This window comes from Lonchura striata, chromosome 1 (genome assembly GCF_050655825.1).
Source record: "Lonchura striata isolate lonStrDom1 chromosome 1, ASM5065582v1, whole genome shotgun sequence".
Lineage (NCBI taxonomy): Eukaryota > Metazoa > Chordata > Aves > Passeriformes > Estrildidae > Lonchura > Lonchura striata.
In genome coordinates, this window is record NC_140703.1 from 13,834,433 (window position 1) to 13,851,536 (window position 17,104).

Consider the following 17,104-nt stretch of genomic DNA (forward strand, 5'->3'; position numbering starts at 1 on the left):
TCCAGCATGTACAAGTTGATTAGTTTGTTCATTAGTTCTCTCTTCCATGATTACATCTGCCAAAGACAGACTCCAGCCACAGCCCCCATGCACTCCATGCTGGGTAATTCCCAGTTCTCCAAGACTGGCCATGTAAAACTCTAAGCTTATATATCCATCAGTTTTGATGAGAAGTCACACAGACACAAGGGTCCTTGTGCCCAAATTTCTTTCTGCAGCTGGAAGAGATTGTATGTTTATTCTTTTCAAAGTCGATACTTACCAAACTCTACAGATTGGGACTATTTTGTTTTTCAGAGCAGCCCTTGTCACATTCGTCAAAGTAACTGACTACTTCTTCACTCTTTCATTCATCTTTTTCTGTTTTCCAGACTTTTCATTCCATTGTAGCAGTTGCAGTGGATCAGAGCCATATGGCTCAGACTTTTAACTGCTGCAGCAAGCTGCTCTACCACCTGGCAAAGGAGTGATACAGACTCTGCTCCTTATTTCCAGAAATTCCATGTCTCCTTTCACAAAGCTTTACACAAAGCAGTGAAAGAAAAGAATCAGTCTGAACCCACTTAACAGACAACATACAAATTTTTATATTGATATTTATTGAAAATATGTATCTTTGAAGACTGCATGCAAACAGGAATTAATTTCTTTTTAATGCCTTAACAGTACAAAAGTCAAGGATAAACGTAATGATGACCAGAATGTGCTTTGTAGATTTTTCAAGTAATCTTGCATCCAAAAGCAGATGTGGCATTTGATCTTCAAATACCACATATTTCAAAAGATCAATAGCAATGTCTTGGAAAAAAAAAAAAAAAAAAAAAAGAAGAAGCAAAAGAAAGCCCTCTTCAATTTTTTTATTTCTAAGACAGTATAATAGAACCAATGTTTATCCCTTCACCTTAGCTACCTTTCCATATAACATGCAAAGGTTAGGCCTTGTGGTCTATCTCAAAATATGCAGTTATTCAGCAATGTTTACACATTTTTCTCTTTAATATTTCTAAGTGAAATCCATATGTCATTAACATTTGTACTGTAACTGAGGAGCAGCTGGAAGATCCATGTGAAAAAAGAAACCCACCAAAAAACACCACAAGAGCTCTTGAAAAAAAAAAAAAAGGAATTAAATATAGGCTCAGTGTCCTTACTTAAGGGTGCACTTTGCTGCAGTAGTAAGCTTCAAAAACAGCTTAAAATATATAAAGTTTCTCTATATGTGTTGTGTTGCCAAAGCTTCACATTTATCAACACCAGCATTTTGTGGAATTGCATTTTCACCCTTGGAAAGTCTGTCTGATCCTTGATTTTATATTATGCAGATTCTTTGGGGCTTATTTTGTTTGCAATTCATTGGTCATAACCTAAAGCAACTGAGTAACAATCTTACTAATTGAAATGCATGCCACATGAAGAAAAAGTATTTGTTTGTTCTCAAAGATTCAACAAAACTGTCATTTCTTTAAAGTAAGAGAATACTTGGTGAGGACACCTTCAAGGAGTCAAAGGTGAGGTGGAAGAGTTCAGTAAGATAATTCCTCACATTAGACCATAAATCACTGACTGCATATGTTTTATAACAAGCCATTTGGGGAAAGGAAAAAAAAAAAAAAAGAAAGATGAAACATGGAAAGACAGAAAAAGCACTATGGAACAGAAGGAGTGTGAGGATAAATAAGGAAGGCAGGAAGGAAAGAACTACAGTTTCAAGAAATGGAGAGTATTGACTTGCCTGTCAGAAATGGAATTGATCATGTTCTAGAGTCTTGGTGACCCAAAAAATGACAATACAGTGACTTCTAACATCTCCAAGAAACTGATGGTCCCTAAAAGAAAACATCATAAGATTAGAGGGGGGGGGGGGGGGTACAGAGCAAGTTAAACTTCTAAGAATTATGAGTCCAAATGATTCTGATTAATAACCCATCTTTCATTACTACTTTGTCATGTGCTACTAAAGGCCCTCTGAAATTTCAGCTCACTGAAATTTAGCTAAAATTCAGCTCACAGCTGTCAAGTTATAGCATGTTTTAAAGGGAACTTTGAATTGAGTGAAGCCAAACAAACTGAGAAATATAGAACTCTCTTTAAGGTACAGGGGAGTTGCATTACATGCTGCTGCCCACTGAATTTCATCAGCTCCTCATGATATGCTGTTAAAGGACACAAAAAGAACTCAAGACCCTTTCATCCTCTGGAATCCAAGCTGAAATCCAGTATCTTTGTGACACCAAACAGAAATAATTCAGTAGCACTTAGGAAGCAGATACTTTTATCTATTGTTCTGACACCTTCTGGTCGTAAGTAGCCTTGACTTTCAGTCCTTGTTGATTTGAAGGGGCTAGATACTGTCCATTTCTACTGTGACAGAGCACAAGTTTTTAGAACTTTGTTTTAGTCTTCAGCACTGCAAAATGCCTGTTTTAATGATGTCCCAATGGAATGGAGTAGGCAATTAAAAGTTTTTGCCGGAAATCCTGCTATTAAATTATTAATATGTGGAATTCACATGGAGCAGTGTTATAAATTACCCTGTCCAGCACCTGTCATTGACTTCATATGCACAACAAGTTGTTGTATCATTCTTGATTCTGATGCTTTCATTTTTAAGGAAGATGACTCACAAAACAAAGATTTCCCTCTTTTGCGCCACTTCCAATTTCTTCCTTTGTCCCATCCTACTCCCCTTTCCAGAAGTATCAGATTGATTCAGTGTGCAAATGATGAAGAGAGCTCAGGAGCAAAGACTGAATACCTGACTCATTTACACTTGCTCATTAGCTATTTAATTGGCAGTTTAATAACTGTGTAGCTAATTTCAGTATTTGTGATTTCTGTTGTGAACCAAATCATTGTCATGGTTACCATGCATTTGATACATTGCACACACCCCCCTCGATTTTTCACAAATTTTTACCACATCTGGGAAAGAATATTAGCAATAATAGATTGTTCCAATCCAAAATACAGAAAATCTCCCCAATACAAAAATGTTTCTCAGGTGGATTATCTTCTAGAATCTGGTAACCAACCCACTTGCCATATTCAGTAAACAAATTATGCATAACATGATAATAAGATGCTTTTTCAAAGCATTAAATAGGTTCCTTCAAATGTATAAGCCAGAGAGATGTTTGAAAATAATGGGGGGAAATGCAGTATGCCAAAATAACAGAAGAGGTTATTTTTAAATTAAAAGGCAAGAATAAAGTACTTATGTGAGGCAAATGAAAGTTCTGTCATAACTGGACAAAATTGGGCAATGATAAAATAATGTTTTTTGTAAAGGCTCAATACTATTATCAAAAGGAGGAAAAAGATGCAGTAACATAGATTAAGAATGCACGATGGTCACTGAACTCTAATTAGGTTTGCTTTTTTTTCTTCCTTTTTCCCCTATTTTAGGCAGAGAGAAATGCACATTGCAAAGTGAGAAGCATATACATTTAGAAGACAGAAGTTACAAAATGTAGGTCTAAATTTGCTGATGCAGGTAAAATATTAGGTGCTCATGCACATCTCTGTTAGCATAAGTTTGGTTTGGATTTTAAGAACAGATTAGTGTGAGTATTTTAAAGGAGATATACATTATTGAATCTATTCAGCTACAGCTTTAAATTGTAGAACATGAAAGCCAAATGATTTTTTAACATCTCCATGTCACTATAGCACTGACTTATGGTAGCAAACTGACAGATGAAAAATATACACACTTGCCTGAGTCAGTGAAATAAGGATATGATAAATATTAAAAACTATGGCAACCTCACATAGGCATGGGTTTATGGGTCCTTGATCAGAAAGGAGGAGAGGAAGTAAAATCACCCATTTGATTATTAATATGATGTTTCTATAACAATACACATTTTGAAATATAAAAGGAATAAAACCTTCACATTCAGAGATAGCTTCAAAGTGAACCTCATTCTTGTGCAGCCAATAAAAAGCAGATGAAAAATAATTTAAAACATAAGCTTGTGGTCTTGCATTACTATCATAATCAGCTGCCTTAAGAGACTGTGAAGGGTTTTAATCATCCAACATGAAACAAATTGGCTTCTTTATTTTCTTGCTGATCAGTGCTTTTCCTTCCACTGTCAGTACCTCATATGTTTCTTCTTCCTATTGCTCAGATTAGTTCACAAAACAAAAAGATAAACTCTTCCTTTCTGAGAGTCTTTCTGCTGGTTTATGAGTTCCAGGTTCATACTTTGGTGTAAGGAAAAGCTTGACTGTCAGTTTCTGGAGGTATCCCGCTCTTTTTTCCTGATATCATTGTTGAGCTGCAAATGCAGTTAAAGAAAATTTTTTTACCCTCCTTCCTCAGACAGCAAGAATTTACTTCAGTACAGCTGGTGTCTTTTTTTTTTTTTTTTCTGAATATTTCAGCATTTCTTCCTACTACATTGTTTCTAAGCTATGGTTTAGTTTTGTGGCCTGTGTTCTTATAGCAGTGGAGCTCTGAACTCTGGGAAGGTTCATAGATGGAAGATATTCCTGTTTTCTCAGATAACTTGTATATCCTTTATTCATGTCCACAAAGATCCCAACACTATTTTATTGGATGGTCTTATCCTCAATCTTCATTTTTCTTCCCTTAAATTTTCTCTGTGTTTTCAACTCTTCATTCCAGGGTCCTTGTTAAGTTACCTCTCAAAAATCCTGAGTCAGACTTCTACAAAAGAATCCATTTGGCAGCTTCGTCAACAATGTGCTTCTTTTTCCAGACAATCTTTCTTTGAATCTCCTGATTATTCAGGAATTAAAAGTCCCAAAACATCTTCATTTTTGAGAAACAACTACTAGCTTGTCACACTCAACATGAGACAGGCCTTGAAAATAATACTTAGCTTCTCTCACATAACTCTGTTTTGAAAAGAGTAGAAGATGGACTTGAGGACCAGGTGGAGATAGATCTCATCTTTATTTTAAGGGTGCATAAAGAAAAATTAGTCTGTCTTATGGTCTGGAATATAGTTTTCGGAATACCATGGAATTCTGCACTAAAGTTTCCACATGGAGATGCAAGAAATCCTATCAACAATTTTTTTTAAAAATATTTTTAAACTAAGATCATGTTAAAAATTATCATAGAAAATGTGTATGTTAAATACATGTCATTTATCAATAAAAATACCTTCTGAACTTAGGATGGGGCAAAGTTTTTTGAGAAAATGGTTTTGTATGTGCATGTTTAGTATTTCAGCACAACTGCATTTTCTCTTACCACCAGTTAGTGTATGACAGTTTGAAGAATGTCAAACACATTTAGAGAAGAGGGAATTTGCCAACTTTACAAAAGTGTAAGCTTGTTTTGGCAAAGGTCCACACAAATGGGCATACATTTACCAGCTTCATCAAAAAAACACCTAATGAATCAGATGTGAGCAGATCAATGGTTCTTCTCTTTTTGATACAAGTCCAAGCTGCCACCTGTGCCAGGCTGGCTCCCACCTAAGCAATCTGCCACCTAGGGCTAGGAAGGGGATGTTTAGTGAGAGGGTAAGGAAGATCCCACTTTGGAGTCATAAAATTATGTTTTCCTCATAACCAAAACACTTATAAAAAAGAAAAATACACAGTACAACAACTACAGTGTGCATTGAAAGAGTTGATGGACAGCATACAATTCCTGCAGTAACCTATTGCAGATTATATGTGAATATAACCAACTCTTTCTCAGATTGCTCATCCTTCATTAAAACAGATGTTCAATAATGTGATATGTGTAACAATTTGAATATTACCCCTATCAATCTTACTTATCTCTCTGATAGCTAACTGCTCTGATCTGCACAGTGCAGAGGCTGAACTATTGTTTGAACAAGAACAGGTCTGGTTTTGAACAAGTCCTACTTTGGCACCTATCCATGCTTTTCAACTTTATTGCAAGGGTACTTACATAAATAATGGAATCATGTGATCAACTCATGGACCATATCAAGGATACATTTTAAATACAATCAGCTAAAATCTTTCTCTGTCCTGTCTGTCAAGGCTTTTCCTTCCAGAATGTAAGTAGTCACATGTGTTGGAACACCTGCTTATCTCTTAATTTGATGGGAATTTTCCAAATAATATTTATTATCCACATAAAAAGTCATGTTTCTTCTCCCCCCACTTCTCACCCTAAGTATGAACACTATGACAGATAGGTCAGGATTTAGTCTATATCTAGAATAAAATACAGCACCTACAAACTACTGTTTGTTAAAAGCATGTTGAATATACTAAGCCTCCTCAATGCTGAAAGTAATAAGGAGACATCTCTTCCAGTCTTGGGGGTTATCTTTGCCAGCTGATCTATCTGTGAAACCTCATGAACCATGCTCAACTTCCAAAACAGATACCTAAGATACTGACAACACACACAAATCCTAATCCAAATTTGCCTCTTAACTATAATCATGTTAAAGAGCTCTTTCTGTAAATAACCCAGTCAGACGCACAGCTACTCCAGTCAATACTACCTGACAGAACAGTCCTTTTAAGACACATGGGCAAGTAATCATTTGAGCCAAACAAATTAAAGGGAATTAGACATCTTAGAAATCGGTAGGAATTAGTGTTCGTACCATTACAGTTTCAGGTTTTTTTTCTTTCAAGTGTTCTACACTCAGTAGAAAAGAAGGGGATTTATTTGTCAGCCTGTAGCATCAAGGTTCCCCAGTCTGTGAATATCTAACAGAAGATTGATTGCAGCTGGATGTACAGACTCATTACAAAGGGATGTTTAAAGAGAGTCGTGATGAAAAAAGTCACTCAGAACAAACAGTAAAGCCAAGGAAAAAAGGATGTTAACAAGATAACCCACAGAATGTAATTATATGGGCACAAAAATTAAAGGATCACAAATACAGAAATTACTTTCATGTGTTTAAAAGAGTGCTTTTAATCACCAATCAAATTAATCCCTAATTTCCAACTAACTGGAGTTTGTTGACACCAGCTGACTCTGTGTAAGCACAGGTGCTTTTGCCGGGTCAAACAGAGATTAATATCCTGATGCTGAAACTCTTACATGCACACGAAGGCTTTTAAAATCATATTAAAGAAATTATGAAGAAAACCCAACTAAAAAAAAGGGTAGAAATAAAAAGTAACCAGCATTTTCAATACATCAAGTACACTAAATTTCAGTAGATAGTGACCAGAGAAGCTAAAGGGGATTTTAACACGTCACTCAAGATTTGAATGCCTTTTGTGTTCTGCATCTTTACCACTGTTTAAAGACAGAAAAGTACCAAGGGCATCATACAGTTATTTTCCCTGCTTAACAGAGTTAATTATTTATGTCTGATAACCCTTTATCTTAGCATTATATTCTCAAAGTAACACTTTGAATTCATAAGACCTTTCTGGTACAAGGTCTCTCTCAGTAGGACTATGTCAAAAGCCAGCCCCTACTTAATCAACATTGAATTACTAAAGTTTTATTCTGTATTGAAAACTACATTTCTGCATTTAGGAGAATAGACAATGAAGGAAGGGACACTGTGTGTCTCCGAAAAAACTAGCATTTGTCATGAGCAATTTTTCAAAACAGATAATAAATGCAAGCTTTGGCAAGACTGGATATCATTAAGCTTGCATAAACCAAGGATTTATAAACTAGATGAGCCAGTGTAAAAGTCTGTAGTTATGCAGAAAAAACCTGGATCACAGCTAAACAAATCTTACAGTGTAGGAATATTTGTTAATTTGTGATGTTTGGTCTTTCTTGTGAATACAAGAATTTCATAATGTTTTTATAAGTAAGGTGACTGAAATAATTTGCATATAATTTGTTGCCTGTATTACCCAGGAACTTGACCTTGAAAATACAAAATATTCCCTTCTAACTTAAAATACTTGGTAAAATACTGTAGAATTCATGCCTTTACTGTGTCTATTATGATTGTTTAAAACAACAACAATATAATTGTAACCATTTGGAGAGCTGCAAGAGACCAAGTTTTACTCACTATCCTTTATTTACACATTCTGAGAAGCTAATTATAGTCAAACTTCATATTGAAAATACCTCATATTGCCCACTTAAGGGTAGAAGGGTTCAGAACACACATGTAGGCGTGTCAACAATTATAAACGTATGGAAAAGAGTTTCTTCTCAAAGGTGAATCACGTAATAGCTCTTAGAAAAATGCATGTTTTCATTCTCTAGATATTAAACAGTTGTGAAGCCATTGTCTGGTACAGCAATGCCTTTCATGTGGTCAGCTGTGTACTATTAAGGATTGCTGGGAGCTCACACTGAGGCAATTACCCAAGATTACCCACATACCCATCAGTGAACTATTAGGGCTCCCAAAACAGACTCTCCCATCCTCTTAGATTAGCTGTGCCAGGTGCATTTGGCTAAATTATGGATGTTTCCTTATATTTGTTCTTCTATCTAAGTGTCTCAGATTTCCCTGGCTTTATACTAAGTCATATCCAGTGGTTCTTTATTATCTCTGACCATCACCAGCAGGACTGAGTAGCATCATCTGGATCACTGACAAAAATATCTCACAGCAAGCAGGCTCTGATGTCTGTGAACCCTATCTGGTGGGATTCTGTACATCCGCCTCAACAGCTACATCATGATGTCTGTCAAGTATTTAATCCATCTAATCAATTCCCTATGTATATATATGTAAACTTATGGACTTTCACATCACATAGTATCAAGCTAAATGTTGGAAAAATCAAGTACTGGATTAAAACATTTTCTTTTATGGATCAGACCTCATCTTGGTGGAAAACTTCAAACCATTCTGCCTAACATTAATTATAATTTGGACACTCATTATTTTGCTTACAGACGTCAAAATTATTTGTTCATGATTTTATGTGCAGGATAATCTTTCTTGGTCGTCTACATTCTCTTTAAGTACTATTGCAAGAGTTAATAATTTTCCAATTTTTAAAAAGTAGTTTGATATACTATTGGTTCAGATTATTTCACAGGTGATTCTTTAAGTGGAACTTATGTAAGCCAATTTATTTGGAAGTTTTATTTTTTGTCTTGAAATTTAAACAGCTATAAGGAAAACATTTTAATAGACTTTAGAAACAAACAAAAGAGAAAATAAAAATGAAGCTTTATACTACCCTCTCTACTCCTCATAAACCACATCTGAGCTACAGGTACTTAATTTCAAGATTAAAGGAGAAGCTAGTCTCCAATTTAGGTCCATAATTCAATTGTTGTAATATAAGTTTATAAGAATTTTGTATAAAAATTATGCACTTACACCTTTTCCTAGCATTACCTGGGAGGAGGAAGTGGTAGCATTGCCAGCTCCTTTCATAGTGCCAATATTTAGAATACATTCAAGATATGAAAGACACTGTAAAATAACAGAATATATTGAAGTCCAGATCTTCATCCCTCATCACCATAAAAGAGCTTTATAACTTTTTATTCCGCGTCTTTTGATCTAATAAATCTTTCCTGTTCTTCTGCTAACCGAAATTACTTAGCAGGTGATAATAGAAAGTGTCCATTTCCTCTATCCCGTGCAGACATAAAACAAAATATAACCTGGTGATTAGATCACTCTCTAGAAAGAAAAAATTTGAGATTTTTTTCTACGTCTTCTAAAGAGACTAAATTTTTCACATATGTGGTGCCTATTCTGACTAGATGAGACCTCTTGCAGGATTCAGAGGGGCAAACATCTCTTTTTAGGAGCAGATTTAACCACTACCTAGCTGAGCACTAAAAGGACTGAATGAGATTTAAGTCCGAAATGACATTCTGCCTAAATCCAATTTTATGTAAAAAAGTTGATTATGTATTTGTCTTATCTCCCCATTTTTAATCTGTGCCTTCACATTAGGCTGTAGCTTCTCTTGCTTTGAAATCAGTACTAAAATCATTAGATTGTACTATTAACCTGCTAAAATTCACTAAGCCAATAGAAGACATAGCTATTAACACCTGTTTTTCTGATCCTACAATATCTAGAATTCCTACTTTACTAAAAATGTTCTTTTCATTAAGTATAAAGTGGTTTTAGACACATATTTTGCCTTGTAATCTGAAATCAGAAGAAAGGATTTGTTTATGAAGCCTCAAGAATAAGAATCTCATTTATCTCAGATATAAATTCATTCATTTATATTTGGCTTCATATGTTCTGTCTCAACAGTTTTTTAAAGAACCTCTCCACTGTCTTCCATGTTCCCAAAGAAAAGCATCATTTTGTGAGCAGGGGGTAGATTGCTTCCACACAGAAAAACTAGTGAAGCCTCTCAAAATTGCTGATTCACAAATTGTAGTGATTGAAAGTTAATCTCAATTATAGTACTGAGGTGTATTGTCGCACAGTGTGATAATGGTATTTGCTGCCTTAAGTGGATTTTGATTCAAACACCAGCTTCAAATACAGAAGAGAGAAAAAAAAAGAACCAGTTATTTACCATATGCTCATTGTAAACCTAGTAGATAGGAGTTTTTTTATATTTACAGAAGGTACAAGGACACCTGTAGAGAGACCAGAAACTTTTTTAATTTTTCAGGGTATATTCTTAAACAGCAGCTTTCAATATTTTTAACAAGAACATGTTGCCATGCTAACTTGAAACTAGTTCATAGTAATATAAAAGCTATGTCTCAGTTAATTATTTGAAGAAACAGAAAATAATATACTGATAGCTTGACAGTTGTTTACAGGGGTCAAATAGAGGAAATAAAAATGAAAACAAGACTATGCCCTAAGCCAAATATAATTTCTACCTCCAATAGAAAAGGTTTTAAAAACCTTTAAATCCCAGGAGCAGTTCAGTAGTCTTTCCTTGCAAAAGAAGTGTTAAAATAAACAAGTGGTGCAAAGGCACAAATAATGCTGGAAATAATGCTGTGCTATAAAATTTACAATAGGAAATCTAGGAAATATTGCTGCACTCCAGATACAGTGCCTAATTCACTAAATTCACTAAAGCCCCAGAGTAAATGGTCAAAAAGAACAAGCATCCACCTATTTTTGGCCTTTTTCTCTGAGATTTTCTTTTGCAATCACTGTCAGAGAAATAACATGGTTCTTGACACATCTTTGGTTAAAATAATTATTTTACTGGAATATTTTAAGCTGAGCATGAATCAAGTGTAACTTTGCTTTTTGACATTCATTAGAGCACATTATATTATTCATCTTAAGCACTGCCAGCAGAGCCTCCTCCTGTCTTCCAAAGCATCCCTGTCTTTTCACCTTCTGACTGAATTTTTCCTCCTCATACACAGATATTTGGTACTTTTGAACTCAGTCCCAGACAGTGACAAGATAACTTGCTTAGACCCACAGGATCTCTCTGCAGCACTACTGCCACCATCAATGCTCTCATACATTAGCAGGCTTTAAAAGAGGATCACATTGTAAGTGAATTAGTAGAAATTTCAAAAGATGGATTTGTCTTCAGATGAGCAGCCAGTGTACTTAACACACTCTGAATTTCTCTGCAAATATGAGTCAAGCAAGAGAATGGAAAAAGAACATTTTCAACCAGATTAATTCTGCTGGATACTGAAGTAGCTCCCAGCAATCCATCAAATGAGGCTTCATTTCACCACATGAGGATCCATCCCCACGAATACAAATTTAAGGTACTTTAAATGTTACAACAAGGAGAATAAATTTGCAAAGGACAGAAGGGCAAATCATGGTCCGGAGAGAGAAGTGAGCCAGGTGTTTGAATTCCTGCAAAGGAGGCCTAATTATCCAGAGCAAGGAGCTTGCCTTAAATGTCAGTGTTCATAAACCTGGAAAGTCTGTGACTGAGGCACTCTTCAGAAGCTCTGCAGCTGAAATATATCCAGAAAAATGTGTCTAGAGAACTATATAGTTGAGGGGGGACAGAAATGCTGTTTATAGGAAATTAAATGTTAGAAAGTCTAATGTATTTTCTGGTAATTTTCAATTGTTCATTTTAATACCATTATTCTATTTTTAAGGAATAGCAAACAAAATAATTAGTCACTAAACTCCATTGTTCTTAACAGAGAAGGATAAAAAATTTATATTCCTCCTTGAATTGAACATATTGTAGCTGATTATCACTGCCAGGCTGAAATTTGCATTATTGTTATAAGTAGATACATGTTACCTTACCACCTTCACAGAATTTGCAGATAAAGAAATCCTATTTCATAAATTATTTAAATAAAGAAGAATAAAAGTCTAATATAGATGGTGTAACAAATATCAGAATTAAGTACAGTGATGCAGCCTTCACTTGCCCTGCTTTGCAAATCCATGGCAATGTTGGGAAGTGAGTCACATTCACAGTTAGAGTCAATGCAGGCAAGGTCAGAGATCCAAAATTTTTATGCAGAGAGGAATTGCTTGCAGAAGTCCTGACATATCAGAATCCTGCTCCTTTTTCTGCCTTTTTCATGGATAACTTCATCACATTCTAACTTCATCAGTGAAATAGAGCAGCAATAGGCTGGATCTCCCCAGTTCCTTAATTGTAATTATAAGAGTAGCACAAAGCCATTTTCTTAACCAAGAGGATGTTTGGACACCAGCTAGGGGGACAGAATGCCCTGTCTGAATATTTAGTTGTGCACAGACTGCATAGGAAACCTAGTGCAGTTTGGCAGCATTTTCACTGAATCTGTCCTGTACCAAAACGTTGGCACTGCAGCAGCTTTAGTGAGGATACAATGCTCAAAAAGATCTTATCAACCCCTGATGATGCTCTACTCAGCACATATTAATTCTGCTTTTCAGAGGTTTATGCCCCAGCTGAATCAAAACGAATCTTCTTAGAGATAGAAAAAGTCTCTTTGACCCAATGAATATACTCCTGCCAAATTTTGGGTACCTACTGCAAAGCCAAAGAACCACATCTCAAATACAAAATTCTCAAATTTACAAAAATCTGATACTGGCAGAAGGGTCTACTTGGCTTAAGCTATTGGGCAAAGTACAATTGTAAACTATAATGACACAAAGTGGGCATACATTTTTACATCAGTTAAAGATTCACTGAAAATGAAAAGTTTTATGGTGTGAAACCATCTGCAATTTTATGCTCACCTTCTCCAAAAAAAAAAAAAAAAAAGTGGGGGGAAAAATTAAACTCCAGTAATCTTTTAGTATTTCCTTTTCCCTTTTGATTGATATTTTCCATTTTCTTCCTGAGAATGTTTAAATTATGGTCTATATTTAACATCAAACTTTACAAGGAGGTGGGAGAACATTAAGTAATACCAATATGAAATTAAATAGTTGATTATCAGTTGTATTAGAAATCAATTAATAAAAAACCCTACCTTTTTATTATTATTATTTCTACAAAGAAAAAAAGCTTCAAATCATCTTTTGCTATTTCTTTATTTATTCAGGTTATCAAGGAAGCTCACAATCTACTTTGTTGACACCAGTACTAGTGCCTTGGTGCATCATTTCACCAGGCCCTGCAAAATACCCTCTCTCAAAACTCCAAAAAGGTGAGATCCTTTCCCTGTTCCTAAAGACATTGTTTTTGTTATGCTGGCTTTGGTCTTAGCTGCACTACTCCACTCACTTCATTAAAATGGATAATGCAAACACATTGGGGGTGGAGAGGGGTGGTGAAAAAAAGTGGTTTCCTAATCATTTAGTATATAAAAGAAATCATCACTACTGCTGAGCCTGTAAGTTTAGTTTTTTACATTTTTTTTCTGAACCAATTAACTTATAAGTTAAGTTATATACATTCACTTGTAGATAAGTAAATTTACAGAACAAAAAAAAACAAACAAAACAAAACAAAAAAAAAAAAAAAAAAAAAAAAACAAACAAAAAAAAAACATTCCAGGCAAAAACAGGGTTATGTTTTCCAAAAAATGTTTCCCAGAAAAACATGAAGCAAGTACTTATTTCTGCACTTTGCTTTCATATCTACTTAAAACTTGCAAGTTGCACATTGTGCTAAATTATAGCTCCCAAGAACTTTCTATACTTCTTACATTCTCATTACAAATTTTCCCAAACTGTAGTGTGGCGAGCCTTTTTACTTCGCTGTCTTAATTTCAGACACTTTATTTGCAGTGATGAGTCTGAAGGATTTGAATTTGACATGAATATCTGGCAATGGATGCAAACAATCTTATGTTCATTAGCCTGGACCAGTAGTGGCAGGAACTGTGTTGTGAATTTACCAGTTTCTGCAGTCTCAAATGAAAGATCTCTGTGCGGAAGATGGGATTATAGACTGTAAGAACCACTAGGGAAGACGAATGCTCAAGTGAGCACTTTCTGTTGGCCTTGGACTGTGAAGCTGCAAGAAACACTGATATGAACAAAGCTAATGCAATTTCTGCTACTTTAGGAGCATTCAGCTGTCTGCTGATGTGAGCAGAGAGTTGATGGACACAACAATCTCTGGCTACTTGCTCCCAAGGGGCAAATAAACTTTACTTGCAGTTCTTTATTGTACTAAATTTTTAATCTGAGAATAGTGGTACAGTCCAAGAATCCCCTGGAGGATAATGATTGAAAGTGAAAAAAGTACAGCAAATTTATTAATTGCTCAGCTGAGCTGGGATAGTTTTTGTTGTAACTGTTTTCTTACATCTAGAGTTTCCAATGATTAGAAACATGACAGATGTTTACAGGAGCTCAACAATACCTCTTGCAATAGTTTAAAATTAAAGAATGGATCATCAAGTTGTTCCCACCTGAAGTACAACAGCATTCTCTGTGTCTTTACTTATGGCTCATAATCCTGGCAGCTGGAGGTTCAAGGTTCAGGGGATTAGTCCCTTGTCAAAGTCTTAAAGGAGTTTGCTCCTTTCAGCAGCATTAGAGAATCTGAGAAAGTCCAAAGCCTAATTGCATTTAGGACCACAGCATGGTTATCTTCTTTCTGAGGAAGCAATAGCTGTCTCAGGCTCCCACAGGTGTCCCACAGCACACAAACAAGAGTCCCACAGACAGCAGCCCCCAGGCTGCAGCACAAGATCCGTGCTGCAAAAGGCACGGAAACCATTCAGGCTCTCCCTCCCAGAAGGGAGCTGTGAGGACCCAAGATTTCCTAGTTCTAGCACCAGCAGTGTGGGAATCCAGGGCTTCCCTCTGGCTGCACTGGAAGGTCTGGGACCCTGGCAGGGGTCAGGAACCCCCCTGGACAGAGCCCCCAGAGACACTGGCTGTGATCTCTGCCCATGGAAAAGAGTTTTCAATCTTGCAGGATGAATTACAAGCTCTGACTGTTTGATATAAGTAATAATTAAGTGTGGCACGGGTCCAAAAGTAAAATTTTAGGATTCTAGATTAGGGGTCCAAAGGGGACAAGATGGAGGAAATTGGGTGTGTCTTGTCCTTTTTCTCCTTCTTCATGCCCTCCATGTTTCACTGTAGTGTTGGCATTTTTCTGTTGGTTTAGGCTGGGGACACACTGTCCAACGTAGGTGACAGATATTGGCACGTTATTGTAAATCCAGCCCAGGGAGTTTCTGGTATTTAATGTTTGTCACATCCCACTGAGGGCAGAGCCCCACACGCTGCCCTGCAGGACAGAGCTGGGCAGGGCAGCAGAACATGTGAGAGATAAACAGAATAAACAACCCTGAAACCAGCACAGACCAATTATGGCTTCTGCTTTGGCAATGAGGCTGAAAGACAGAGACTTTCTACAATGTTGGAATCATCAATACCACAGAGTCCGACAGAGCAGAGCCTGGCTTTTCCCTTTTACAGTCTCCCAGCAGTCTTCATTTTTTCTAGGAATGGTTCACAAGAGTAATTTGAATTCAGAAATATATTAACCTCCATGTGGACTGAAAACTGTACATACATCATTAGAAACATTTTTGAAAATGTCAATGCTTTCTCAGTAACTCTTTTGTAGGTGCATGAGTGTGTTTCTGGTGTCTATCAGATGTTAGTGAGCAACTGATAAATTATTTGGTTTTACTATTTTTCCCTATAGGAAGTCTGTCTTGGACTGTGTTAAGTTTTAGCTATTGAACAAACTTCTTGGGGTTATTTTTTCACATGGTTTAATTGTTGTTCACAAATTATAGGTATGAGCCATGGACCAATATAGTTAAAAGATGACAATGCCTTTTTCATGAAAGAGGAGATAAATTAGTGCTTGATGACTGTTCATGTAGCTACATCAAAGTCCAGTTATTTTTAGGATTTCAGAGAAGGATTTTTTGTCCATTGGTTTGGAGATTTTTATTCAGCCAACACTGAACACTGAGCTCTTGTGTGCATCTTGCTACTTTTACTATTTTTCATTTGTTTGTTTATTTTCCGCCTAGTTCTTTCTTTCTAAATTATATGGGTGATGTTGAAGCAGGAAGGACAGAAGACAAACATAAAGACACAATAAATTGCAGAGTGGAGACCAAAACAGAGCGGAGAAAGACCATCTGCAAGCAAGGAAAAATTTGGCCTTAGTAAATGTAAAACATACTGAGAGGAAATAAATAGCAGAGATACTGAATAAAGGATATGAACAAGCTGCAGGAACAAGTGGATTTTTTTTTACTTTCTTTGCTTAATTGTGTTTTAGTAATGATTTTTCATGTCACCAAGCACTACAAATCACAGGTAAAAATGGTTGGTGTCCATAAAAAGTTTTGTTCTTTATTTTCTGTGAGAACAAAATACAGAAATAACAGAAGAGTTCACAGATTCTAGTACTGGTTGAGATCTAGAAATTAATTCTTAATCCTGCAATATTATTTGTAGAAAAACAAAGTGCACAGTTAGGCCACTTTTATCAATGTGTTATTTAGATATAAATAGCTTTCGAAAATATACTGCATTTGTACAAGTATTCAGAAGTTACACATAAAAGGAGGTTAGGCATTTTCAACATTATTTCATCTGTACATCCCAGGTCAGCAGGAAGAGTGTTCAGCCACCAAGTTCATCAATTTTGTGCCTATTATACATCCTTGACAAATTTGCTGCAATTTCTGTGTTGCTGTGATAAAATGAATATACTTCCAGTATGCAATATATTTATCTCAAATTTATTTACAGCATAGAGACTGGCCAACAACTTTCTGATGATAGCAACATTTTATTCAATATAGCCTTGTGAAAAAGGTTAACAGCTTCCAGATAACTCAGTGGCATTACTCCAGCAGATCTTGCATCCCAGGGTTTATGAA

General features: G+C 35.9%; 1 long non-coding RNA gene across 1 annotated transcript; it reads left to right on the forward strand.

Annotated features, from left to right (window-relative positions):
* Positions 1 to 1,878: 1,878 nt before the first annotated feature.
* LOC146768598 (uncharacterized) lies at positions 1,879 to 16,450 on the forward strand. The gene is made up of 3 exons (XR_014949720.1): positions 1,879 to 11,590; positions 13,337 to 13,441; positions 16,244 to 16,450. It is a non-coding gene; the product is annotated as an uncharacterized LOC146768598 (long non-coding RNA).
* The last annotated feature ends 654 nt before the right edge of the window (positions 16,451 to 17,104 follow it).